This window comes from Dipodomys spectabilis, unplaced genomic scaffold (genome assembly GCF_019054845.1).
Source record: "Dipodomys spectabilis isolate Male_0828 unplaced genomic scaffold, ASM1905484v1 ptg000308l, whole genome shotgun sequence".
In the NCBI taxonomy this organism is placed as follows: domain Eukaryota; kingdom Metazoa; phylum Chordata; class Mammalia; order Rodentia; family Heteromyidae; genus Dipodomys; species Dipodomys spectabilis.
This window is the reverse complement of record NW_024870985.1, coordinates 309,140-321,384: the sequence shown is the minus strand read 5'-3', so window position 1 is coordinate 321,384 and position 12,245 is coordinate 309,140. Positions and strand designations below refer to the sequence as shown.

The 12,245-nt window shown below is 39.8% G+C and overlaps 1 pseudogene; it reads left to right on the top strand.

Annotated features, from left to right (window-relative positions):
- The first annotated feature begins 4,604 nt into the window (after positions 1–4,604).
- On the top strand, positions 4,605–10,567 carry LOC122127720 (annotated as a pseudogene).
- The last annotated feature ends 1,678 nt before the right edge of the window (positions 10,568–12,245 follow it).

The window sequence follows — 12,245 nt, the reverse complement described above, 5'->3', positions numbered from 1 at the left end:
TAAAAATCTCTCCATCTTCCTTGCACTTTGAAAGGCACTTTTACTCATGCTTGTTTTCATAGCATCATAACTTGGTCTTTTTAGAACTATTGGTTCTGTGGCTTTTACAGATCTTTTTAAGTACTGATGCCTTCCATTATACATTATAAATATCAGGTGACTTCAGTCTACTCTAATCAGTCTTTAGTTACTGTGAAGCTGTCAGGCACTCAGTAACAGATGCAGGTGCCAACATTTTGAGTTTTGCTTAAAAGTTGCTTTTTTTTTGAGACAGGGTCTTGCTCTATAGGCCTTAAACTTGTGATATTCCTGCCTCATCCTCTTCTAAGTGCTGGAATTACAGGCCGTTAGAACCAAGTTTAGCTGAAATGTTATTTGCAATAAATATTTTAGGTTGTTTTGTTCAAAGTCACTTTATTTTCAAGAAAATACCTGCCAAAAGTAAGAGTTTGAGGGGGTAGAGGGATGGATGAGTATGCATGTTCAAAGGGGTAACATTGACCAAGACATATTTGTCCATAAGCTGAACAATGGCAACTCCTTGTGCATCTATTTAATAAAATAAATAAAAAATTTTAAATTAAAAAATACCTCGCAAACATCTAAGTATGAAGAATCAGTTTGTCCCCTAGTCTTTTGTTTCCAAGTAAAAATGGAATGTCATTTTTAAAATTATTTATTTATTTATTATTGTGAAAATACTGTACAGAGGGGTTACAATTACATGGGCAAGATAATGAGTACATTTCTTATCAAGTATTGTAGCCTCCTCCTTAGTTTCCCCTTCCCATCCCTTCCCATCCTCCCCCCTGGAATGTCATTTTTTACAAAATGTCTGCCTTTACAACTGAAACAAGACAGTTTCAGTCTTTCTTCAAGACAACTTTGCATGCTTTGATGTGTTGTAAAATCACCCCTGTGTGCCTCCCAACTCTGTCTCAAAAAACGTTAAAAGATCTGCCATCAAGACTTGAGAATTAACAATTTAATAGTTCTATCAGGATAAATGAAACTGAATATGTGACAAAGAACACAAGAATTTGGTCCACTAGGTGAGGGGTGCAGGTACTGGCTGTTCTTTCTTCCACACCTTCAGTGCAAATGTTGACACCGTGAAAGGGCAAGTGACACCTTGGCACTAAAGCTGGCATTAACCTTGTAGTCAATGGAAGCATGCTGAGCACTCTCAGGGATGGGGCTACACTGTGAGAACTGCCCTTGTGGAGCATACTGTCAGTTGGTACTTGTAAAACTAAAATATAGCCCTGATAGGTAAGGTTAAAATATATCTTGAAAATGAACCACAAAAAGTTTCTGGTTTCTACATTTACTGTACTCTGACCATTTAAGTCATTTTCATGTTGTCTAGAATTTGTCACCTCACTTAGAAAAATAATGTACCTTCAGAGAACCTGGCAGTACAACAAGATAACTTACTAACTAGAATAATGTTAAATACAGATTAGAGCCTGAATCATTGCTTAACTGAAAAAATTTTTAACTATTTTTAGTATTTGAAAGATGAAGATGATGGCCTTGTATCACCCCTAACATGGAAGGAAACCAGTGGTATGACTTCCTCCAAAACAGCAGCCATCTTAAAGGTACTTTATGAACCAAGCAGATGTTGGCCATGTTTATACTTATTTGAGATTAAAGAGTAACCTCAAAATTTGTCTAATTTCTTCAGGCTTACTTGGCATGTCCATTTTATTTGATTAGAGAACAGCATTTTAACAAATAGAGTATGATGTCACCATGATAGATAGAAAACACCCTGAAATTAACTGTGCTGTGGTACATTAACTATGCTGACACTAAAATTATTTTTCCCTCCTGACACCAGCCAGTTATGATACCAGCTGAAGGTCCTGCAATGCAATTCATTGCAGTTATGACACTGAGCACCCACAACGAGCATTAGCCTCCAGGGGGAGGAAGGCTCAGTCCGCTAGACTCCTCACATTACATCAGTCCCAAGAGCTAGGTTCCCTTACCCACACCTCTGTGGGACTTGACTATGGGACATATGTCCCAACTTTCTCCCTTAAGTTGGCATAGCTTCCAGACTAGTGTACAATGCTCAGGAACACATTCAGCTTTCCTTTCCAGACTGTTTGTAATAAAAATTTAACTTGGGCATAGCCCAGTGGAAAACATCATTCAGGGTTTGATATGGAGGAAGAGCCCACAGCTTTTAGATCCTCCCAGCACTCAACATGTTCACCAACCAGGGAGCCATCCAAACCTCCCCAGTGTCTTTTTTTTTAATTATTAAGAAGGTTAGTAAAGAAGGGTTATGGTGGGCTGGGAAGTTGGCTCAGTGGTAGAGGGCTTGCCTTGCATGCATCAAGCCCTGGGTTTCATTCCTCAGGACCACATAAGCAGAAAAAGCTGGAAGTGGCTCTGTGGCTCAAGTGGTACGGTGCTAGCCTTGAGCTGAAGAGCTGAGGGACAGCTCCCAGGCAAAGAGTTCAGGCCCCAGGACCAGAAAAAAAGAAAAAAGAAAAAAAAAGAAAGTTTATGGTTACGTAAGGCAGGTAAAGATTACATTTCTTTTTTTTGACAATGTCACCCTTTCCCTTACTCTCTCCCAGTTTGTCTTGGGTTTTTGATGGAGGCTTTATTATAATGATTAAGTCACTGGGGTAGAATTCAACCCCAAACCCCTATTCCTTTCCTGCAGTCTGGCAGATGGAGCTGAAAGTTATAAGCTTCTGGTTAAGGCATAGTCTTTCCACCCCACCCAACCCTGAGGCTTTGCAGGAACCTGCCAGAGTGGCCACATTAAAATTGGCCATCACATTTACTACTCAGGATATCTGGGTTTCAGGAGCTGAGTTTTGGGAACTGGGGACAAAGGCAACATGTTTTTGTGTAATCACCTAGTATGTCACCTCTTGAACCTTAAAGTGCTGAAATGATGATTTTTTTTACCTAACACAGCTGTGAAGGGAAGTGCTGAGTGTGGGAGAGACAGTCTCAGAGCCATTTGAGCTGGTGGGCCTGAGTCACAGCTTGATTCACAGCTCTTTTCATCCCAGGCAGTTCCAGAGGCCCAGTAGGCCTCTTTGTTTTTTTTTCCTTTTAAGTTGGAGAATACGATGAGTTCTTATGGATATTGTAATACTGTATAAAAAAACCATTTTAAAATAAAAAGCACACTGAATACAACAGCAAAAAAGAAACAAAGCTAGCAGTGGCAGAGTAGCCTGGACTGCTGCTGCTATCACATTGTGGCAGAGTTGAGAAGAAAGAACAGGTTTCAGTACATAGCTTATGGTTTCCAATGCCTTCCATTTTTCTAATAGCCAATAGCATTTTACTGTTGGGCTTTGGTGTAGGACTAAGCATGAGAAGGACCAAGCGAATGTAGTTGTATTAAGTGGACTGGATTGAAGGGAGATTCTGGTCATTTATTTTAACAAGGTATGTCCAAAGTATAATGAGAATTCCACCATGAAAAAGTATGGACTGCTTCTGACACTGGATTATTTTCTCCTAATCATTGGTTTGCTATAGTTTTTGTTTTGTTTCTGTTTTTGTCTGAAACCAGAAAGCCCTTTGCTGTTTCCTTATTATGCTCGAAAATCATTGCATTTTGTGAAAAGGCAAATGAAAACCATTATTGATCAGTGTTTGCAAATGACAGCAGTAAGTTGGGAAGAAATGCATGTCTTTGTGTGGGAACAAGAGTATAGTATGTCTCATCTATGTAAATGAACATATATATTAGGATAAATTGTAAAAATGCTGATATTCAACTGGTTTTGATTGTCAAAATTGGCAGTTTCTTATGGCTTGGTTATATCCATAGTTAATTCCTTATATAAATTTATTTTACTTTATGTATTTTTAAAATTATTATAAGGTAGGCACTTATGGCTCATGCCTGTAATCCTAGCTTCTCAGGAGACTGAGATCTGAGGATCAAGTTCAAAGCCAGCTAGGGCAGGAAAGGCCATGAGACTTATCTCCAATAAACCACTTAGAAAACCAGAAGTGGCACTGTGGCTCAAGTGGTAGAGCACTAGTCTTGAGCTGAAGAGCTGAGGGACAGAGTTCCCAGGCCCAGAGTTCAAACCCCACCACCGACAAAAAAAAAATTATTGTAAAGGTGATGTACAGAAAGGTTACAGTTACATAGGTCAGGTACTGAATACTGTACATTTCTTTTTCAACAATGTAACCCCCTCCCTCATTTTCTGCTCACATAAATTTAAAAATTATCGTCTTAGTATCTTTAGTGTTTTATTTGCCCCTCCAGATCAATCTCATTACAGTCTTAGTCCCAGAGCTGGTTTGTCTTGTCAGTGACTGATGTCATGAGACCAGAGGGAGGGAGTGGTCCTTTAGCACAGGCCAAGCAGGCTCCTCACCACTAGCTGCTCCCCTTCTCTCTAATGATGTTTCCAAATCTTGCTTTTCTGTAGGATGAAATTGGAAAATCAATGAATCAAGCCATCTGTATTCCGTTATATAGAGATGCTAGAAGGTAATCTTCTTTACCTGTTAGGTAGTATAATTTAGCAGCAAGTTTGAATTTTTCTCATTTTTTTTTTGCTTTTGTTTTAGTGAGGACTCTGCGCGCAGATTGTTCACATTTCCTTTTCTGTAAGTGTGTGTTCTCCTCGTCTTGTGTAAACAGTAGTTTTTGTTCTAAACTTAAATAGCTAAATACATTACTTTTCTTTCCTTAGGTGGAATAATAAAAGTTCAAATCTACAGTACCTTCTTTTTACTATTTTAGAAGACTCACTGTATAAAATGTGTATCTTAAGATTAAGGCATACTGATATTTCCCAGTGAGTATTCCTTTGAAGTTTGAACCGAAGAGATGAGAGCTTGATATTTGTAATAATAATAAGCCATTCAGCTTCCCTCCAGCATTTCGGGTTTCAGCGAAGCTGAAGCATGACTTTAGGTTTGCATCTGGGAGATGGTAATGCTGAGTTGAGAAGCTATTTTATCCCTTCTTGTTCTAGAGTTTTAACTTTTATATTAGTATATAGCCTCGTATATAAGTTTTTTTTAAATAGGTTTAGGAAAATGACAGCAGACCTGGGTTATATCTAAGAACACTTAGCAATTCAAAACTGTGTTAGTAAGTACTTTATAGAAAGGCTTTTTTAAATTTTAGGTTAATTATCTTTCATCAAATAAGAGATCTTGCCCACAGAGACTTTTTGAGATTCCAAAGTAAACATTCTGAAAATCAAATGATATTCAGGGTTCCATTAGCATTTTAAATCGTTTTAAATCTCACTATGAAGGTACTATTTTATTTGTGTGTGCCAGTCTGGGGTATGAATTTAGGCTCTGGGCATTGTCCCTCCACTTTTGTGCTCAACGCTATTGTTTTCCCACTTGAACCACAATTCCACTTTTGACTTTTTGGTGGTTAATTGAAGATAGGAGTCTCCTGGATCCCTGCCCAGGCTAGCTTCAAATGATGATCCTCAGATCTCAGTGCTGGGTAGCTGGGATTACTGGCATGAGCCACCAGCACATGGCTAAAGGGATTTTTTTTTCATTGTCAAGAGGGGTTACAGTTAATAAGTAAGATAATAGGTACATATCTTGTCTAACTTGTTACCCCCTGCCTCATTTTTCTCCTTTCCCTCCCCTCCCTAATCCTCCCACTTGCCAAATTGTACAGATCATTTCCAACATATTGACTTGTGAATATGGCTATTGTATTGGATCCCCCTTGTCCTTTGTCTCACGATTCTGTTCTCCTTTCCCTTCCCTAATTCAGATAAATGTATGTACAATACCAGGGTACCAAAATCAAATACAGTGACAATAGGGGATAAACCGCAGGGGGAAGAACACACCAAAGAAACAAAAAGTACATAGTACATTAAAAACAACAGGGCTGGGAAGGTGGCTCAGTGGTAGAGTGCTTGCCTTTCATGCCTGAGGCCCTGGGTTCGATTCCTCAGCACCACGTAAGCAAAAAGAAAAAAGCCGGAAGTGGCGTTGTGGCTCAAGTGGTAGAGCACTAGCCTTGAGCTGAAGAAGTGAGGGACAGCGCCCAAGCCTAGAGTTCAGGCCCCACGAACGGACCCAAAAAACAAAACAATAACAAAGAAAAACCTCATGTTTTCATGTCTTGGAGTTCATTTCGCTTAGTATCATCTTATATGGTCATATGTACATAGCTCTTGAGCTATTTTTCTCATCTGTTAAAATTATCCTAGATGTATACTAATTATTGAAAATAAGGGAAACAATGGGACCTATTTTGGGGGGGTGTCTGGCTTCACTTGATAGGATTTTTTTCCCAGTCTTTCCATTTCCTTACAAATGGGGCAGTGTCATTCTTTCTGATGGAAGAATAGAATTCCATATATATATATATATATATATATACACACACACATATGTGTGTATGTATGTATACATATGTGTGTATGTATGTATACATATGTGTATCACATTTTCTTTTTTGCTGGTCATGGGACTTGAACTCTGTGCCTGGGCACTGTCCCTCAGCTCTTCAGCTCAAGGCAAGTGCTCTACCACTTGAGCCACAGTGCCACTTCCAGTTTTCTGGTGGTTTATTGAGGATAAGAGTCTCACAGACTTTCCTGTCTGGACTGGCTTTGAACTGCATTCCTCAGATCTCAACCTCCTGAGTAGCTTGGGATATACGTGTGAGCCACTGGCACCCAGCTTTACCACATTTTCTTGATCCATTGATTTACTGAAGGGCATCTGGGTTGGTTCCATATGTTAGCTATGGTGAATAATGCGGCAATAAACCTAGTTGTGCTGTAGCTTTAGTATGGCCTTGTTTGTGGTCATTTGGGTAAATGCCCAGCACGTGATTGCTGGGTCATAGGGGAGCTCTTTGTGCCTTTTGAGAACCTCCACTAAAGGGAATTTTTGAATTCAAGATGTTAGTTGTTCTTAGTTATGGCCTTTAGCTGCTTAGTGATTAAGATTTTAAACCAAGCTGGTTTGCCTGACTAAGTGTTTAAATTATAGTATTCTGGAGTGGAAGTGGTAGTGTTGGTCTGGGATTTGGGAAGTAGATATGTGTGCTAACATTGCCAGTCATGTTTGTTCAGGCATTTAGATTTATTGGCTATGTAGTTGTTCCATAGGGTCTCATTCCCCTCTCTCCTTTCTTTCTTCAAGATCTGTAAGTAATGGACTAATTGCTGTGAAATTTGGGAGCTTCACCTATGCTACGACTGAAAAAGTCAGAAGAAGATAACGCCCAAGCCTGATTTGGGACAGAAGCATGTGGGATGTATGTGTAGTCAGTGCTATGTCAGATGTGCTGTCAACAAAGGGGCTCTGTCATTTGTAGGGGGCCAGATTTTCTTTTACTTTGATTCTTGTTACCTCTGTTCACTCAGTTATATATAAGGTATAACTCATGAAATTTTCACAGGCTTAAGGCCTAGCCATTTATGTCCAGAGTTTTCTAGAACAGTGATAAAATGTCACAGATCATTTTGTTTGATCTCATGATTACTTATTTTGTTATAACTAGTTATATTTGTGAAAATTGATATAAAAGTATAAACTGATAAGGTGTTTTGTCATTGCAGGGAATATCACCTACGGTTTTAAATTATTTTGTTTTTGCTTAGTGTCAGCATAATGTTATGTGATTATGATCATTTCTGATATAACAAAACGCATCTCACTTCCAGCAACTACAGCTGTTTAGATGCCCAGTTTTATGATGATGAAACTGTAACAGTCATTCTTAAAGACACCATGGGACGTGAAGGAAGAGACAGACTCTTGGTCCAGTTGCCATTGTCGTTTGTGTATAATAGTGAAGATGCTGCAGAGTATCAATTCACTAGAACTTATACCACAAGGTAACTAACTACCTTAGTGGTAGAGGGTCTGTGTGGTTAAAGTTAGCTTTATTTTTTTAAAGGTAGGATCTCAAAAAGAGCTGGAAGTGTGGCTCAAGTGGTAGAGTGCCAGGTGCTGATTTCAAAACCCAGAACCACCAAAAATTTAAAAAAGAAGTGTCCCATTGTGTATCTCAGGTTGCCTCGCCTTGAAATAACCAGGCTTGTCTCAAATTCATGAAGTTCTTGCATTGGTCTCCAAGGTGTTGAGTTGTCAGTCATATGGTACCAGGCTTAGCTTATATTTAGCTATATTTACCATATGCCAAGAATTCCAGTTTCTTAGATATGCTAGGCAATGTTTTTTTAGTTACTGGTCTACCCATACAGACAGCTGAGCAGAAAACCTCCTGCTTTTATTTTTCTTTGTCCATCATGGGGTTTGAACTCTGGGCCTGAGTGCTGTCCCTCAGTTCTTCAGGTCAAGCCTAGCACTCTGCCACTTGAGCCACAGTGCCACTTTGGGTTTTGTGGTGGTTTATTGGAGAGAAGAGTTTCACAGTTTTTCCTGCATGGACTGGCTTTGAACCATGATCCTCCTGAGTAGCTAGGATTACAGGAATGAGCCACCAGTGCCTGCCAGGCTTCCTACTTTGTATTTTTAAAATCCTAACTTCATACAACACGCTGAAACCCACCAAACACTGTTAGGAAAGGTGAGGAGGAGACTAATTGCTATTAAATTTAGGAGGATCATCTACCCCAGAACTGAAAAAAATCAGAAGGTAAGTCTTCCTTCATGCTACAAAGTCTTCCCAAATGTTACAAATTTCCTAATGTTACAATTGTATGTTACCTCAAAAATTAAAAAACGGGGAAAAATGTGCCAACTTTAATCATTGTCTTGTCCCTTGCTTTAATATTAAACTAGGATTTTTTGCTAGAATAAGATGAGGAATTATTTGGAATGGAGAAGAGGACTTCATTTGAGTTATGTTTTAAAGGAATGCATTAACTTTAGTTTGTTGTCACTAATAATTGTAAACTTGCCTTTAGTGTTTTCCAGAATTGGGACCCCAGTTCCATTGCAGAGTCTAAAGTCAGTTCTAGGAGATAGTTTTAGTTGCTTGAGGATTTAAAGTAATGAGATTCCTTCTCTAATTTAAAAACATGAGCATCTGCTCTCCTTGAAAGGGAATTGAGGATTGGGTGCATAGCTCAGTTGTGCAAGGCTTCAATTTAATCTCTAGTACTGTATCCTCCCTCCCCATCACCCAAAAAACAAAGGGCACCAAGACCTTACTAAAATGAAGCCAAGGCTCTGTGGAATGTAGTATTTTTACAGACTGTCTTGTCACCTGGGAATGGAGTGTGGGTGGGAATAGGACCCCAGTTGCCCCAAACCCCTCCTCTAGTGAATGTGGGAGGTGGAGGTCCTGTTTGATTCCTGGGCTGGTTTTTCCTCCAGGCTAGATGAACAAAGCAGTGTTATTTCCACATGTACTCTGCACTTTGAGAAGCACTGGTGGTTACTGGAGAGCATGAAAGCTCAGTACGTTGCTGGGAATGTTTTTCACAAAGTGTCCTGTGTGGTGAGTATGGCTTTGTTTCTATGCAGCATCCTATGAGTACTCAAGCATGTCATCTCCAAGGCTCATTCTCTGCTTGTCATTCTGTCCTTTGGTTTCAGTTAACTGAGCAAGCAGCAGGCTAGTTAATTTGTTTTCTTGTTTGGAGAAACTTTGAGTAATTAAGAGCAATTTCAGAGCCAGGTGCTGGTGGCTCACGCCTGTAATCCTAGTTACTCAGGAGGTTGAGATCTGAGGATCTTAGTTTGAAGCCAGCCCAGGCAGGAAAGTTCAAGAGGCTCTTATCTCCAATGAATTACAGAAAAAGCCAGAAGTGGCTCTGTGGCTCAAGTGGTAGAGTGCTCACCTTGAACAAAAGGATAGCACCCAGGCCCAGAATTCAAGCCCCAGGACTGGCAAAAATAGTTTGGCTTCTAAGTTACATAAATTCACCATGTGGTGTGTGGAGATCCTTTTATGTAAAATGAAGGTGGAATTGGGTGATTTTATAGTAAATTGCTAAAAATATAACTTTCCTATAAATCTATTCTTTGCTTAAAGCTTCTGATTTCTGCTTCGTTTTATAAAATTTGTTTGCAAACCCATTAGTTAGAAAATTGTTAATGTGACTCCTGACACCCCTGGCTCATACCTATATCTCTAGCTGCTCAGGAGCTGTGGCTCCACTAGAACGCTATGAGCAAAAGATGCTCAGGCCCCGTGTTCAAGTCCCAGTTCCAGGTGCATGTGCGCTTTCACACACACACACACACACACACACACACACACACACACACACACACATTAATGTGCCTTTTCTTTAGTTAAGTTCAAGTCTCCATCATGTAAGAGTATTTGAAATGGACATCGATGATGAATGGGAGCTGGATGAGTCTGAGATGAAGAGAAGGAAGCCAGTGGTAAGCCTGTGACGATCAAGGAGAAAGTGCTGTCCGAGTCAGAGACAGAGGCCCACCACGCCTCTGCTGATGCTCCAGCCCCAGAGATAGTCATCAAAGTGGAGAAGCTTGACCCTGAACTGGACTCATAATCCAACTTGCCATTGTTTATTATATGTTACTGTGGCAGAAAGGACTTAGAAGATGGACTGAGATGTCTTGGGCTGTGCTTCATTTTCTTTGTATAACAAAGAAATAAACAGTAACTTTTTTCATATTTTGTATCACCTTCTTTTAGTAGGATGGCCATTGTAATACTTTCTCTTTGTTAGAAGTCTTTAAAAATGTGTAAAGAAAACACAAATGAAGAGGCCAGGTGTGGTGGCTCATCCTGGTAATCCTAGCTACTCAGGAGGTAGAAATTTGGAAGATCCTTGTTCAAGGTCAGCCTGGGCAAAGTTTTCAAGACCACATCTCAATCAGTAAAGCTGGGCATGGTGATGCTGACCTGGGCATACACTTAAGACTCTATTTGAAAAGTGATGCCAAAAGTGCTAGGGTTGTGGCTCACATGGTATATCACCTGTCTAGAAAGTGTAAGGCCCTGAGCTCAAACACCAGTACTGCTACAACAACAACAAAAATTCCCACAAATTTGATGAGATGAAAAATTGGTCAATCTCCTCTCTTAAAAAGTTACTCAGAATTCCTGTCTGAGAAATTCAGTAATCCTTTCTCACTGAAAATCTTGTATATTTAGTATTTTTTAAACATTCCATTGGACAATAATTATTCTAGGTTTTTAATCTAAATCATGTTTGATCTCTAGAATACTTTTAATGCTGTCTTTAAAATGAATCAGCTGATAGCCAAAAAAAATGAATCTTGCCTCAAAAACTTTAAATAGCAAATACACTGTACCCACATGATTAGTTTTCTTGTTGTGTTTCTGTATGCATATCAGAGTTGCTTTGAAATAGCCATGTTTAGATGTATTTCCCCCCTGAGAATACTTGGTCAAGGACCTGAAATAGCTGTTTGGGTGATTGGCTAACTTGGGAATCTGAGAAGAATGGCTGAACTAAATACAACCCCGAGTTAGTACAGGTGTGCTCCTATTGTCTTCCTAATGCTTAGGAGCTTCCAGTGTGCATGAATTCTACTATCAGTTCACTGATAAATGAAAGGACCAGTTCTTAAACATGTAAATATCCTTGAGCAGGAAGTCTTACACTAACTGTGTGAGTGGGTATCTTCCAGGTAGATGAGTAGTTTGTCAGCTTAATAGGTTGGTAGATAACACTTGGGTTTGGGTCTGCTAGTAAAAATCAGAGGAGGCCATTGTTTTACTTGAGGCACCCTTACTGGGTCCTAGAACACTACACTAAAAAAGTGAAGTTAGGGGCTGGGAAGGTGGCTCAGTGGTAGAGCTTTTGCCTTGCATGCATGAGGCCCTGGGTTCGATTCCTCAGCACCACATAAGCAGAAAAAGCCAAAAGTGGCGCTGTGGCTCAAGTGGTAGAGTGCTAGCCTTGAGCTGAAGAGCTGAGGGACAGTACCCTGAGTTCAGGCCCCATGAACAGCAAAAAAAAAAAAAAGTGAAGTTACCCATGTCACCAAAAAGACAGGAGTTCTTATCTGACTTCCTAAGAAATAAGAGACCTAACAGCTAAAATTCCCAGACACCGGTGGCTCACTCCTGTAAATACTAGCTAACTCAGGAGGCTGAGATCTTAAGATTCTGGTTCAAAACCAGCTCAGGAAGGGAAGTCTTACCTCCAGTTAACCACCCAAAAAAGGAGTGGAGCTATGGCTCAAGTGGTAGAGCATCACCAGCCTTATGCAAAAAGCTATAGGACAGCATCCAAGCCTTGAGTTCAAGCCCCAGTTCTGGCACAGAAAAATAATAAAATTTCCAAATGGACCAGCTTGAGTTGGCAGAACAATGCAGTTCT